The following is a 17229-nucleotide window of genomic DNA, read 5'->3' as shown; positions in this document are numbered from 1 at the left end:
TCCAATCTATCCATTGATGTTCCACATTCCTGAAGCCATTCACGTGAATATTTTCTGTAGCCTCTAATGTCTTCAGATCATTCATAAGTTGCAATCCCACGCATTAGACACAATACTCTGAATCAGGGTTTCATACAGATGTCTCCTAACTTCCTTGCACTGGACTCTATGTCTCTAGTTATGCATACAGGCCCCTCTGATCCTGCACTGCTTTTAAAATTGTGCCCTTGATGTTATATTTGCTTTCCTCATATTGCTTCCCACAACGAATCATTTCATAATTTTCCAGATCAAATTTAATCTACCACTCAGGAGCAAATTACAGCTGATGCTGAAACCTCTACTGGGGCAATAAGCTCTGATGAAGAGTCATCTAGACTTGAAATGATAGCTTATGATCTCTCAGGATTTTGCCCGGCCTGCTGTGATTTCCAGCATTGTTTGTTATCATTTAATCTACAACTTGTCTGTCTTTCCACCAGTTTTACAATGTCCTCTTGATGTTTGTCATTATCTTCCTCAGAGTTAACACTATGTACAAGTTTCATGTTACCCACAAATATTGAAATTATTCCCTGTACACCCAACTTTAGGTCATTAATATATATCAAGTAGAGTCCTAACACCAATATATGGGGAATTTGTCTTCAACTTCTAAACAATGTAACTCTGCTTCTCTAAAACCTGTTACTCAACCAAATTTGTATCCAATTCTGGCTGTCATTTTTATTCCACGAAACTTAACCTTGACAAGCAAAGCCTGTTCTGTAGACTTACATCTAATTGCATCTTATGGCTTTACTGTCATCAATCCTCTCAGCTGCCTTATTAAGAAAAAAGCAAGAAAATTATTTAAATACCATTTGAACGTATCCACTCTACTCTAGCTTTTGTTGCAATGGATTGTGGCATAAAAGTTGATTTTTGAAATCTCAAAAAATCTTTCTAAAAACATGGCTAGACTAATAGGTCCAATATAAAACATGTTCTGGTGGTGTTGGCATAGGTGGAAGCCATTTTGAGCCAGAATAATAAGCTTAAATTAGTCATCAGTATAACTCTTAGCACACTCTGGAGTATTCAGTTTATTGCAGAATCACATTTCATGTTAGTCATTATATTCTGCATTTTGCAAACATGAGTATAGCCTAATGCTAACAGTGAAATCATTGTCGATTGTTGGGAAAAGCCATTTGGTTCATTAATGTCCCCTGGGGAAGAAAACTGCTATCTTTACCTGTTCTGGCCTACATATGACTCCAGACTCACACTATGTGGTTGACTCTCAACTGTCTTCTGGGCAATTGGGGCTGGACAGTGGAACTGACACCCACATTCTGTGAATGAATTTTAGAAAATGGAAGAGGAAGTTGTCAACTGAATTGAACAATGCAAAGAATTTGGGGAAGACCAGGAGGCATAATATGTCCTGTTTCCAATAGGTGTCATTGAGATTGTGTCTGTCATGGTTTTATTACTATTGGAAGGACAGAAGAAAGATTCAAGAGATACTGTTCTTTGTGAAGATAAACACAGAGCAACATTATGATAATAATATGTTCAAGGGACTTAAAATATGGTGGTAGCTAGCAGTGTGGGTTTGTAAGTAGAAGAGGCAACTATAAATTGGAGAAATGTCTATTCAGAGGAGCCTTATTTCTGCTGGTATTGGGATATGGTTATGGGGGGAGTTTAAGCTTCATTTAGGACCAGCTGTGTTAGAGCTGTTATTCAACAATCATTATTTCAGTTCCTTTAAAAATGAAGCACTTTTATAAAAAAAAGACTGCCATGACCCTAACTAAATAATGAAGGAACAAATTACTGTAGGTCCTGGAATCTGGGCAAGGAGGTTAGGAAACATCTGTATAAAACTCTGATTCGGAGTATTGTGTTTAATGCATGGGATTGCAACTTATTAAAAAAAAATGCTAGAAATCACAGCAGGTCAGTCAGCATCAATGAAGAGAGAGCAAGCTAATGTTTTGAGTCTAGATGACTCTTTTTCAGAACAGACTCAAAACATTAACTTGCTCTCTCTGTCTATGGGTGCTATCTGACCCCCTGTGATTTCCAGCATTTTTTGTTTTCAGTACCTGAAGAATGAAACGGATTGAAGGGAGGGAATGACCTCATCGTGTTCCTAACTGTTATTCTTTTAAATGGAAGTGTTAAATGGAAAGTGGAGTCTCACGTAGATGGGATAGTGAAGAGGGGATTTGGTATGCTTTCCCTTATTGGTCAGAGTATTGAGTACAGGAGTTGAGAGGTCATGTTGTGGCTGTACAGAACATTGGTTATGCGATTTTTGGAATGTTGTGTGCAATTCTAGTCTCTTTCCTATCGGAAGGATGTTGTGAAACTTGAAAGTGTTCAGAAAAGATTTACAAAGATCTTGCCAGGGTTGGAGGGTTTGAATTATAGGGAGAGGTAGAATAGGCTGGGGTTATTTTCCCTGGAGTGTCAGAGGTTGAGGTTTATAAAAGCATGGGGGGGCATGGATAGAGTCTTTTCCCCTGGGTGGGAGTAGTCCAGAACAAGAGGGCATAGGTCTAGGGTGAGAGGGGAAAGATATAAAAGGGACCTCAGGGGTAACTTTTTCACGCAAAAGGTAGTGCACGCATGGAATGAGCTGCCAGAGGAAGTGGCGGAGGCTGGTACAATTTACAACATTTAAAAGGCATCTGGCTGGGTATACGAATAGGAAGGGTTTAGAGGGATATGGGCCAAATGGTGGCAAATGGGACTAGATTAATTTAGGATATCTGGTCATCATGAACAAGATGGACCAAAGGGTCTGTTTCAATGATGTACATCTCCATGACTCTATGACTCTAACTATTTAAGGTCTGGGTTTAAATCCCACCTATTCCAGAGATGTGTAATAGCATCTCTGAGCAGGTTGATTAGAAAATATCTCAAGCACAGATAGAATAGGCATTCAGTATTTGGCAACAGCACCTTTCCTAGAAAAGTGGTGACTGCGTTCCCGCATGACATCTGAATATTGAGAGAGAGTGTATGGTGTAAGGATGAAACCTAATGGTTCTGGAGGGACAGTCAGACAGAAAGTATATCCTGAGCACCACTTCTACCTCTTAATTGATTGGAAAATTGGAAAAGGTATACAAACCATGATATTTGAGGCAGGGACCCGTGCTGATAAATAATTTGGAGCTTGACAAACTGGGCATGGAAAGTACCATGAAACGTTCCACGCTACTGCCTGACCTTTTCTTACCAATGTCGTTTGTCCAACCCTGACAAGGTTTTCAAATTATTTGCAAGAGGAGTATGGCACACCAATGCATTGTTCTCCTTATGTCTTAGTGGAATAGCATGTAAGAGCACTCAAGCTCTGTGCTCTGTCTTATCCAGCCGCGACTGGATTGGGGCCAGTTCACTGTAATTAGCAGGGTCACCATGGCGACATGCAGCTGGAGTTCAGCTCTTCAGCGCTGAAAGGTCGATGCTTTTGGATTCCTGCTGAGGGCCGCAGGCCATCTATCGGATGGATATACTCATCACCACAGGCTAAGTAGCAAGCCATTTATAATCAAAGGTATACCGCTAGAGCAATCTGGCTTATGTTCTCAGGTTTCAGTGTGGTTGTGAGCTAAATCAGCAACATATCACATCTTCAGCATCAGGGTGGCATGCATCGTCTCTCTGCAGGTCATTTAAATTGCAGCATGCTCAGCGTCAGTGATATCCTTAAATAATCCAGGACAGAAGCAAGTTTTGTTACTTTCACCCAAATCTTTGCTTTTTGAAGTCTCCATTTGGAACATGCCAGTGAGTAACCAGTGCCAAAACAGCTCACCAGTTCAGGATGCTCTTCCCTTCATTTCATAGATTCATAGAGTCATAGAGATGTACAGCATGAAAACAGACCCTTCGGTCCAACCCGTCCATGCTGACCAGATATCCCAAACCAATCTAGTTCCACCTGCCAGCACGCGGCCCATATCCTTCCAAACCCTTCCTATTCATATACCCTCTTAAATGTTGCAATTGTACCAGCCTCCACCACTTCCTCTGGCAGCTCATTCCATACACGTACCACCCTCTGTGTGAAAAAGTTGCCCCTTAGGTCCCTTTTATATCTTTCCCCTCTCACCCTAAACCTATGCCCTCTAGTTCTGGACTCCGCCACCCCAGGGAAAAAACTTTGTCTATTTATCCTATCCATGCCCCATTCAATTTTGTAAACCTCTATAAGGTCACCCCTCAGCCTCCAACGCTGCAGGGAAATCAGCCCCAGCCTGTTCAGCCTCTCCCTGTAGCTCAGATCCTCCAACCCTGGCAACATCCTTGTAAATCTTTTCTGAACCCTTTCAAGTTTCACAACATCTTTCCGATAGGAAGGAGACCAGAATTGCATGCAATATTCCAACAGTGGCCTAACCAATGTCCTGTACAGCCGCAACATGACCTCCCAACTCCTGTACTCAATACTCTGGCCAATAAAGGAAAGTATGCCAAACGCCTTCTTCACTACCCTTTCTACCTGTGGCTGCACTTTCAAGGAGCTATGAACCTGCACTCCAAGGTCTCTTTGTTCAGCAACACTCCCTAGGACCTTACCATTAAGTGTATAAGTCCTGCTAAGATTTGCTTTCCCAAAATGCAGCACCTCCAATTTATCTGAATTAAACTCCATCAGCCACTTCTCAGACCATTGGCCCATCTGGTCAAGACCCTGTTGTAATCTGAGGTAACCCTCTTCGCTGCCTACTACACCTCCAATTTTGGTGTCATCTGCAAACTTACTAACTGTACCTCTTCCGCTTGCATCCAAATCATTTATGTAAATGACAAAAAGTACAGGACCCAGCACTGATCCTTGTGGCACTCCACTGGTCACAGGCCTCCAGTCTGAAAAACAACCCTCCACCACCACCCTCTGTCTTCTACCTTTGAGCCAGTTCTGTATCCAAATGGCTAGTTCTCCCTGTATTCCTTGTGAATGAGATCTAACCTTTCGAATCAGTCTCCCATGGGGAACCTTGTCGAACGCCTTACTGAAGTCCATATAGATCACATCTACTGCTCTGCCCTCATCAATCCTCTTTGTTACTTCTTCAAAAAACTCAATCAATCTCTCTGGATTAGGAGTAGTTTGGGAAATCAGCACCACAGCACCACAACCCACTCACCACCTCTGGAATAATTTATACCACAAGCTTACTCTGCATGGACAGTTCACCAATGGTTTCGATCTTCAGTAATGGAGGATAGCAGATGACAATGAACAGGAAATAAGGGTGAGGTGAAAGCTTCTGCATTTATCACATGAGGACCAATATTCCTCTCCTTGAGTTGTCCAGGGACACAATTGGTGCAAACTGCACCAGTTAACAGTGCTCAATCTTTCTCAGGTATGTATCAGACACATTTGGATGTTGCTAGGTGGAAAGCAAAAAGTCTTCAGTTCATGTTGCAATGATGTGGCTAAAATAAATCTTCAGCTTCCCTGCACTGGTGCAATTTTGTAAAAGCTAGGTGGACCCTTGACCACCATAAAGTAAGTTAATTACCATCATGTTTCTTTTAGTTTAGGATTTACAAAGCCTGTTTCATGTGATAGGAAAACCACAAAGTAATCAAATACGAAGAGGCAAAAACAGAAATTGCTGGAAAAGCTCAGCAGGTCTGGCAGCATCTATGGAGAGAAATCAGAATTACCGTTTTGGGTTGACTGACCCTTTGACAGAATTGATGGTAGCTAGGAAAATCTCAGTATACATGCTGGGGATTGGCTGTGGGGAAGGGGTAAGGAGTAAACAATAGGTGGGGATAGAGTCCGAAGAGGGAGAAGGGACAGTTGGACAGACAAAGGATTGGATAATGATCTGGCCTAACAATGAGTAATTGTTGTGTAACAGTGTGTAATAGTACCCTGTGTGATAACAAGGCCAGACCCCTGCAGCCTTCTGGATTCAATATCGAGTTCAACAACTACAGGGTCTGAGGTCTCCCACGTTCTTGCCCCAAACTCCACATACCAGGTCTTGTTATCATATAGTCTGTTATTACACACAACCCATTGTTAGCCAGTAACAGTCCCATTAATTGCGATTCATCTCCTAGCCTGATCATTATCCACACCTTTCACTGTCCAACTGTTCTTCTCTCTCTTTGGGCTGTATTCCCACCTATCTTTTACTCCTTACCCACTCCCTATCTCCTGCATATAAACGAACATTTTCCTCGCTACCATCAGTTCTGCAGAAAGATCATTCGACCTGCTTTCTCTGCACAGATGCTGCCAGACCTGCTGAGCTTCTCCATCAATTTCTGTTTTTGTTTCGGATTTACGGCATCCGCAGTTTCTTCGGCTTTTGACTACGAAGAGGCTGTGGGTCTTAAACAAGGTGCAGTTTATTGCACAATAGCAATGAGTTACGAGTTACATTGGTTAGGGACGGGATTACTAAGTCTGTACAGTAACCTTTGAGATCCAGAGCTGTTCTGCCTTTTCTCACCCATGTCCTTATAACTTGATCAGATTGTGCGGAGTACATTGCTGATTTTACACGACAATCCAACGCGTGAACCTCAAAGGCAAGAGCAATCTTAGAGACATCAACACCAGAAGCATGAAGAGAATATTTTATATCACAGGTTATGAGACCAGGACTTTCATCTTGACAGCTTCCGACTTTAGATTTTGAGATCCTTTAATATCTGTCAGAAAATATACATTTCCAATAGGTATCCCTCCCATTTCTTTGAAACATGCTGTTCCTTGTAAATGGATTTGTGTAGCTGTGCCTAACCAGGAATGGCTGTGTCACCACAAGTACACAGCACTATATGCTTTAGAGGGATTGAATTACAATATGATTGTTGTACATGTTGTTACGTATTGGAGCGAGAACCCAAAGTCATGTATGAGTGTTTCAGTATTCCACATTTATAGCTCTTTCAAATTCATTCATGAGATATGAGCATTACTAGCATTTATTGCCCATCCCTAATTACCCAGAAGGCACTTAAGAGTCAATGTCATTGCTGTGGATCTGGAGTCACATATAGGCCAGATCAGGTAAGGATGGCAGATTTTCTTCCTGACCGACGTATGTCTGTGAATGAACAAAAAGCGGTTTAAATTGAATGAATTACTTGTTTGAAAAACTGAGCAGTGTTAGTGCCAGAAGAAAGACTATGAGAAGGCCTTTAGTTTCTTTTCCCAAAAACTCGATTGATAATTTTCTTTCTTTTTGAAAAGTCAGTGACTGGAAGAGTAACATTGAAACAGCATTCTGGTTTATTCCAAGAAAGAGGGAGTTAGGAGCTAAACTTTTATTTCAGTGTTTCATTACGGGACATTTCACAGCTGCACTTGGATACGCCAGCAAACTTAAGAGAACCAGCACAAATCAGTGTCAAACGTTAAAACATATCCAGAAAAGAGATGAGGAGGAATGACCTTCTATTTAGAACATAGAACAGTACAGCACAGTATGGGTTCTTTGACCCTCAATGTTGTGCTGATTTTTAATCCTACTCTAACATCAAACTAACCTACATACCTTTCATTTTACTATCATCCATGTGCCTATCCAAGAAATGTCCCTAATGTATCTGACTCTACTACCACTGCTGGCAGTGCATTCCACGCACCCACTACTCCCTGTATAAAGAACCTATCTCTGACATCTCCTCTAGATCTTCCTGCACTCCATAAAATTATGCCCTCTTGTGATAGCCATTTCTGCCCTGGATAAAAAGAACCTCTGGCTATCCACTCTATCTCTGCCCTCTCATTATCTTGTACATCTCTATCAATTCACCTCTCATTCTTCTTCGCTCCAATGAGAAAAGCCATAGCTCCCACAACCTTTCTTCATAAGACATGCCCTCCAGTCCAGGCAGCATCCTGGTAAATCTCCTCTGCACCCTTCCTATAATGAGGTGACCAGAACACAAATCAATATTTCAAGTGTGGTCTAATCAGGACTTTATAGAGCTGCAGCATAACCTCGCAGCTCCTGAACTCAATCCCCTGCTAATGAAAGCCAATGCACCATACGCTATCTTAACAACCTTATCAACTTGGTTGGGCAACTTTGATGGATCTATGGATGTGGACCCCAGGATCCCTCTGTTGCCAAGAATCCTACCTTTAACCCTGTAATCTGCATTCAAATTTGACCTACCAAAGTGAACCACTTCACATTTTCCCAGGTTGAACTCCATCTGCCACTTCTTGGCCCAGCCCTTCATCCTGTCAATGTTCCATTACAATCTACAACAAGGAGGAGTAAAGAGTTGTGAAAAGCTGCAGATTATGTCAATAAATGGTGAAGTAAAGGGGACAGCTCTGTAGGTTGAAGAGAATATAGCCATTGAAAAGTACCCTCTGATTAGATAGAAAGAAGATGGGCAGCATGGTGGTTCAGTGATTAGCACTGCAGCCTCACAGCGCCAGGGACCCTGGTTCAATTCCAGCCTTGGGCAACTGTCTTTGGGGAGTTTTCACATTCTCCCCGTGTCCTCCCACAGTCCAAAGATGTGCAGGTCAGGTGAATTGGCCATACTGATAGGTGCATTAGTCAGAGGGAAATGGGTCTGGGTGGGTTACTCTTCAGAGGGTCAATGTGGACTTGTTGGGCTGAAGGGCCTATTTCCATACTATAGGGATTCTTAAAAAAAAGTCTGGTGCAAGTGTATTCTGATGAGATAGTTGGATGCTTTCTGTATTTTGAATATCAAAACCAATTGACCCCACTATGAAACTGCTGATTTGGTAAAACACCAATAGACCCATAAGAAGTGGAAGAAAAATGGTGACCACCAGAGACACAGAACATAGATTGGATGAATGGGATGAACCCCTCATAATGGGTTAGTTAAGAGTTTGCCTGGATTCCAAAATCGCAATGAAGCCATAAAGGGGGATCACTTCCCAATCCAACACCAAGGAAATTACACCAGTACGGACAGAGTGAGGGCTAGAAATGACTCCGGGAATGTGAAAGACGATATAGGTCTTAGGATTGAGGGAGACGCGTCCACAGGCCTATCTCTTCAATGGAATTTGGCAAAGAAGGGTTTAGACTCCCTAAATATATCTCTAAATGTTGGACGGAAAAGCCAAAGTGGGTCACAAAGGTTAGAAAGACCTGAAGAAAGCAAGCCAACACAAAGTGTTAAAGCAGATGTTTCTAAGTAAGCAGAGCCCGAACTGCTGACTCATTAGATAGAGAAGGTGAAATTGCAAATGGCAAGGATCCCATGACTGGTGGTTTGTATCTTTTTTTCTTGCAATTCTATTTTATTCAGCTGCGAAATGCTTCCCACTAAAACAGTCTGATATAAATTTTGTTCCCAGCTCTGCTATGCAATAACATTCACCAAGCAACATATAACAGTTGAACCAAGCACTACAAAAGAGAAAAAGGCATAGCATAATGGGTAATGAATCAGATGGTAATGCTAGTGTGACTGTGAGACTGTGAGAGCTTTTCTTATTGTATCTCCTCACTGGCCTTGAAATAAACCAAGTCACACCAGAGTATGGCACAGTAATAAACATCACCATCATTAAGTGTGCAGGATTGGGTGGAAAAATGTGAGATTATCTCAAGATTTTAATGGGGTCAGACAAGTCAGTCACTCCTGGATTCTGATGGTCTTAGAAGTTATGTCTAACTTGCTCGTATACCTTTTACATGATTAAATTAGATTAGATTCCCCTACAGTGTGGAAATAGGCCCTTCGACCCAACAAGTCCACACCGACCCTCTGAAGAGCAACCCACTCAGACCCATACATTTACCCCTGACTAAAGCACCTAACACAATGGGCAATTTAGTATGGCCAATTCACCTGACCTGCACATCTTTGGACTGTGGGAGGAAACCAGAGCACCCGGAGGAAATCTGGGCAGACACGGGGAAAACGTGCAAACTCCACACAGACAGTCACCCGAACCTGGGTCCTTGGTGCTGTGAGGCAGCAGAGCTAACCTCTGAGCCTATGCCGTGCTGCCCTATGCCATTATCAAACAATAAACTCCATCTTCTTGTTAAGATAAATATTTCTTCTTTTTTAAGACTCATAACCTGTAGCACTGTTAACCAAACAGAACTTGAGATGTAGTTTGCAGTGAATAGAGGCTGGTACACTTACAACATTTAAAAGGCATTTGGATGGGTCTATGTAGAGGAAGGGTTCAGTGGGATGTGGACCAAATGCAACTCGATTAATTTAGGATGTCTGGTCAGTATGGATGAATTGGATCAAAGGGCCTTTCTTTTAATGGGATGGCTAGGCCAGCACTTATTGTCCCAGAGGCAGTTAAGAGTCAACCACATTCCTGTGGGTCTGGAGTCACATGCAAGTCAAACCCGGTGAGAATGGCAGATTTCCTTACCTGAAGGTTATTAGTGAACCAGATGAGTTTTCCAACAATTGATAATGACTCTTAATTCCAGGCATTTCTTAAAATTGGAACTTCCAAAATTCACCATTTACCATGACAGGATTCAAACCTGTGTCCCCAGGACATTACCTGGTCTCTGGATTAGTAGTCCAGTGATAATACAACTGGGCCATTGCCTCCTCACGCTGTTAGGGCACATTTGTCAAGGGGAAGGTCATGGAAGAGGTTAAGGATCAGTACTATTGAGAGAAGACAGGGCAAGGAGTAGTGCCCAATTGTTCCCTGTGCAACTTGTACTTTTTGAATGGTATTTGCAAACAATGTAAAGAAAATCTGCTGTCTGAGTTTGGCATAAGAACACATAAAGGATAATTCCAAAACATAGGGTCTTATCATTCAATATTATTTTCCTCCCTATTCTCAGGCATTTGATTGAAGAAATAAAACTTCGCCTTAGCTAAAATATGCCATTGACCATGTATTTGAAATCTCCAAACTGCAAATTAGCCACTGAAAAAGAAGATTGTGTTTCCTAAATCCATTTTGTTCTGGACTTCTTGGACAAATGGTCAAGGAATGTTGTAGTGTTGAGTATTTGCTTGATTTCCTTCAGTAGGGAAAATTGTGTGCAGTCTGATAGAGGAATCACAAATACAAGGCCAACAAAGCCATAGGATAATGGCAGGAGCTTTCCAAGTTCCTGAGTGATGTGGACAATGGGGAGGCAATGGGAAGATATGATGGGAACAGCAAAAAATAGAGTTGTGAGCTTTTAGGAAAAAATCCAATTTTTATCCAAGGTTTTCAGCGTGAGATGAGAACCCCACTAGTGCAAGACAGGGGATCTATTTGGACACATCAACATTTCATTTTTACCTATCCTCACCTCATTTCTGTGCAATTCGCTTTTCTCTCATTTGGCAGAGAGAATCCAGATGCTGACAATGCCTGACACGAAAGTCAAAGTGCACCCTTGACAGCTCCAGTTTGCCACTTGCTCCTTTTTAGTTATTCGTTCATGGGAAGAGGGTGTTGCTGGCTCCGCCAACATTCATTACCCATCACTAATTGCTAGGGACCATTGAGGAAACAGCGACATTACTGTTGGTCCGGAGTCAAATGAAGGCCAGACCAGATAAGGATGGCAGATTTCCTTCCCTAAAGGACATTAGTGAACCAGAAGCTTTTAAGACAAACAACAGTGTTACAAGGAAATATTAATTATCTTTTTATTCCAGTTTTTAAAATTGTGAATTCAAATTTCTCCATCTGCCATGATGGGATTCGAAGCTATGTCCATTGAAATTAGCCTGGAGTCTAATGACCTTACTGCCACAAAACCTCCATCTTGGGCCGTGTTGCCTTTGTTTCCTTGTAATTTTTTTCTCCTTTCCCTGATACCCAGTGGAGTCTGTTCACCTTGGAAATGTAGGTGGCACAGTAGTTCAGTGATTTGACTGCTGCCTCACAGTGCCATGGATCTGGGTTTAATTCCAGCCTCGGGTGAATGTCTGTGTGGAGTTTATATGTTCTCCCCATGTCTATGTGGGTTTCCTCTGTGTGCTCTGGTTTCCTCCCATGGTCCAAAAATATGTAGGTTAGGTGGATTGACCAGATTAAAGTGTCCAGGGATGTGCCGGTTTGGTGGATTAGCCATGGGAAATATAGGGTTATGGGGATAGGGCTGGGTCAGGATGGGTTGCTCGTCAGACGGTCAGTGTGACTTGATTGGCTGAATGGCCTCTTCATCATTGTATGGGTTTAATGATCCCTAGGGAGTGGCATTTGTGGCTAGAGTACCTAGGCATAGTATGAAGGCCCAAGAAATTTACAGAACTGAACTAGAGCTGTGATAGCGTTGGGCCTGGTTTGTTAATGCAAATGAGTAATTCAATGGATTCTGATTGTTAACTGTTTAAATCTGCTTCTTGCAATTTCCATCCCGTTTCATGAGGTGAAGAGGTCCCAGCAAAATAAGTTCCGAATCATTCCCTAAAGGTTATCGGCGCTCCCTTCGAGACCAACAGTGAGCTGCAGCCAACCACAGCTGCCGATCCCTCCCACCAACTCCACATCCATCTAAACAATGCAATTTCTTTTGTCAGTTTAAACTTGTCCAAGGTATGAACAAAATCTAATGCCATTTCAAACCTGTCCTGCAATTCTTTCCAAAGCCCGTGCTTGTAAAAAACACTTCTACATGTTCGGCTCAGCTTTATTCCTGGCATTTTGTCAGTTGTGTCAGCTTAACGAGGTTTTTCTCTTTGCAGTACACACTGTGGTAGCCCTGTGTTTGATTTCCACCAACGCAGACCTATACCACCTGCAATTATTAATGCCAGTGAATGCAATGTTCACAGATCTGTTTCAATAGCACTGCATGATACAAACTATTCAACCCTGGCACTAATTTAATGAACCTGCATCTGATCTTAATAATGTCATAAGTCAAAAACAAACCTCAACTAACTTGTGTATTTGGACAGTGGGAGGGCCATGTATTCTACCAAAGTGTTACCTGTGGCCCTAGAAAGAAAACGAAAAAGGGTTTTGTAAACTATTTGCACTGAAATGTAGATTTTGACATAATTTAGAACTGCATATTGATGTATATGATAGCCATGTAGATTTAATATAACTGCAGTTAAGCTAATATTCCTTTTACAGTGGAGCTTAAGGAGTAATCTAATTGAGGTGTTCAAGATGATTAAAGGGCTCAAATGTGCAGATGAAGAGAAAACATTTCTCTTGTTGTATGAGTCCAGAGCAAGGGGTCATAATAATAAAAAATGAATTGGACTTTCCAGGGCTGATGGCAGGTAACATTCCTTTATATAAAGGGTAGTTGAAATTTGGAACTCTCTCCTTCAAAGTGATCTGGTCTTGGGGGTTAATTGTATACTTCAAACGTGAGACTTAACATTTTCAACTATTTTGCATCTCTATTTATCCTTTAGTATCAACAGCGCTCTCTTTATCTTCTGCTCCGTGTACCACCATTGTCCAATCCGTCCTCCTCTATCAACAGCATAAAAAGCACTATTTACCAATCCCTTTCAGTTCTGAAGAAGAGTCACATCAGAACTCAGTTTCTCTCTCTCCACAGATGGTGCCAAACCTGCTGAGTTTCCACAGAATCTCTCTTGTTATTTCAATTGATTTTTGTCGGGTGTTACAACACCACGTTTCTCCTTGCAATTAATTGAATATACACAAAATGTAGATTTTCACGGATTTTAGTCAATTCTTTTGAGGAGAGAAACGATCACTCTACAACTTTGCATACTATCAGAGATTTGGGAATCAATATATTTGCTAATTATCTATGATTCCTATCATAATTGTTGATATACATTCCTCTGTAATATGGAAGTCTAGGTATTGATCAGAGACCAAGAGATGGTAATATTGCTTTTAAATGCAGGCAGGGAGTTTAATTTTAAATCCAAGAGAATTACAGCCATGCAATATTTTTTGTTAGAAATTTAATAGAAGATTCAATTACCTTTAATTGTCGACTGAGTAAAAGTGAAACTATGCCGATTAATCTGATCTATTGACCTTTTCATCATATGTGCGGAATGATTCTTTCAGCTTTGCAATTTATACCACTTTGCCGACTTTTATTCATATTATTTTTAACTGCAGATCTTTCACAGCAAGGCTTCCTTTCACCGTCTCCCCTAAGTCGTGAATTTTGAACCTCACTTTGGTGTCTCAGACAAGATGGTTTTCTGCCGTACATGCCTGTCAAAAGAATGGCAGGAAAAGATAAAAAGAGAAAGTAAACAATTTTAATGAGGGCTGTAAGGTTTTAAAACATTTTTGACGTCCTGGGAATCTTTCATTTGGCAGGTGTTAAATATTATGGGCCACCCAGATGTTCTTAACTAGACCATGTAGGTCCTGTTGGCACCTCTACAAAGGCCTATGGAACTGGCAAATGGTTGGGGAATGGAAGAAACCTCCCAGCAGCTAAATATTCTTAATATACTCCATAGAGGACAGCAAATCTATCACTTTATACCAGACCCCTATGAGCAGAGATTGAAGAGATGATGGGCAGTGGCCTTATGTCTCAAATGAACCATGTCGATCTTTATTTGGAGGAGTCTGGGTCAGAGTGAGTCTCAAAGAATAGCTCTCTTGTCCAGGTATGGACTAAATCCCAGATGCTCAGAGTTGTCATAGACTGACTCCTATCTTGGAGGCACAGTGCAAGACATTGACTTTCTGTTGACTGGAGACTAAAGGATGGCTTGTATTTATGTTCACTTTTCCTGGCTACCAGATGTCTCAATGTACTCGTAGGCAATGAAATACCTCTGACGTGTTGTCACTGTTATAATCATTGAAACATCATAGCTAATTTGTGCACCGCAAATGCTGATGTGACATCAAGAAAGCAAAACTGCACGTCTACTCCCTCGGAAAGCTAAGGAAATTCAACAATGTTTATAGACACACTATAGAAATCATTCTATCTCGATGCAGCACAGCTAGGTATGGCAACTGCTTTGCCCAGGACCGTAAAAAGAGAGTTGTGAACACAGCCCAGTCCATCACGCAGACCAACCTTCCATCTGTTGACTCCATCTATATTTCTCACCATCTTGGAAAGGTAGCCAGCATCATCAAAGACCCTCCCACCCCGGTAATACTCTCTTCCAACTCTTCCATCAGGCAGAAGATACAAAAGTTTAAACACATGTATTACCAGGTTCAAGAACAGCTTCTTTAATGCTGTTATTAGACTGCTGAATGGACCTCTCAAGTTGATCTAGCTGTTTGTGCACCTTCTCTGCAGCTGAAGTATTGTATTCCTTGCTCTGATCTATTACCCTTATGCACTTTGCATGGTATGGTCTACCTGTATTGCACAAAAAAACAAAACTTCTCGCTGTACTTAGGTGCATGTGACAATAATAAATCAAATCAAATCAACTCACATTAAGTCAATGACCATATTTGTGTATTTTGATTGACAGACACGGAAGGTATCTTGCAGCATCTGTGGAGAGAAACTTGAGTTAACATTTTGGATCCTGTGACTTTCTTCAGAACATTAGAACTGAAACATTAACTCTAATTTCTCTCCACAGATGCTGCCAGACTTGCTGAGCTTTTCCAGCAACTTCTGTTCCTGTTTCTGATTTCCAGCATCTGCAATTCTTTCAGTTTTTTCTTCAATGGAGGTACATTCCCTGTTTATCTGTGTATGGGATTTTCAACATACATTTGAGCAAGCAGACGGAAGCTCAGTTTATATTCTCATCCAAAACATGGCACAGCAACATTGTGGCACTCCATCAGTATTTTATTGGAGTGTTAGCCTAGATATCTATGCTCAAGCCTTAGTCAGGAACTTGAATCAGACTTTGAACCTCAGAGGTGAGGTTGAAATCAACAGTGCTACAATTGACTAGATTCATGGTTCTGAATTTTGTGTCCAAATTTCATTTCCACTGGTTGGAGATCCTTGAACAAGGAGCATTCTGTAAAAATTAAGGCCAAACCATTCAAGAGAATTGTTCGGAAGCAGTTCTTTCCACAAAGAGTGATAGAATTCTCTCGATGACTCTCTGACTCTGTCCTGATGTCTACAAAACAAGTCGGACCAGCATATGACATTTGCAAGATTGAGTTTTCTTTTAACTGCATTCCCGGAGACACAACTCTGGGAAATGGGCAACCGACTCCTAATGCAGGAGGACCAGGGATGACAGTCTGAGTTTTAAGGAGCAGCAGGGAAGGCCAGGGGGATGGCCTATATAAATCAAATATTTTTATTTACTACAATTTCCAACTTTAAGTGTACTCTTTATAAAGGCATATTATACATTTCTTTCCACAATAAGCCTGAAGAAAACTTCAAAGCACAAAGAAATGCATTCATTTAGACCAACCTAGGATAGCAACTTCCTAATTTCTACAATTGATTCTCATGTACACTTTCCCAAATTTCTGTCTGGTTTTGTCCTTAATAAAATTTTAAACACTGGTAATCTCATGGGGACTTAGGAACAGTAGTAGACCATTCAGTCTCTTGAGCCTGTTTTGGCAGTCAATGAGATCATGGCTGACCATATTTATCTATATAGAGTTATAGAGTTGTAGAGTTATAGAGCTACAGAGCCATAGAGTTATACAGTTATGGAGTCATAGAGATGTACATCATGGAAACACACTTTTCGGACCAGATTTCTTAAATTAATCTAGTCCCATTTGCCAGCATTTGGATCTGTTAGCGCGGATGAAATGATATCAGTTCGAGCCCAGAGTGCGGTTCAACAATCGGTAACGTTTATTGATACAGTAACACCGGCGGAGACCAACCGAGGTCCGAATCTCGGCTGTTCTGCTGTTCCCGCGCGCTGCTACACATTTCTTTGTCAGGATGTAAGGATTTTGAGTATGAATGGGATGATAGTTCTCCATCATCGCTGGAGTAGGTGCAAATGGTGGGTTTCCTGCCGTCCCAGGAGAGTTGCAGTGTACACACAATAGGGTGCTAATTGGATTATGTAAACGGTTCCGGGTACTATCTGCTTGTCTCTCTCTGTGCGGGCTGGGGGCTAGCACCCCCCTTTGTTCCCTTGGGGTGCTGGTGTGTATTAGTCTGTTCGTTCCTGTCTGGTGGATGCCTGTCCTTTGTGTCAGGATGGTTCTGTATTGATGAATATGGGTGAGTTTCAGTCAGTCTCTTGATTTGATTAGGAGATGGGTTTCCATATTAATTAGCTCCGGAGTTTCGGTCTATGAGTCATGGGTAGTGTCTGGCCTAGTGTAGATTTGATCTGTCCTCTGGCTCCCATCTCCCGGTCACGTGGGCGGAC

The sequence above is a fragment of the Chiloscyllium plagiosum genome, unplaced genomic scaffold, assembly GCF_037043375.1.
Source record: "Chiloscyllium plagiosum isolate Xiang-an unplaced genomic scaffold, Cpla_swu_hap1 HiC_scaffold_8, whole genome shotgun sequence".
Lineage (NCBI taxonomy): Eukaryota > Metazoa > Chordata > Chondrichthyes > Orectolobiformes > Hemiscylliidae > Chiloscyllium > Chiloscyllium plagiosum.
This window is presented reverse-complemented; position numbering follows the sequence as displayed.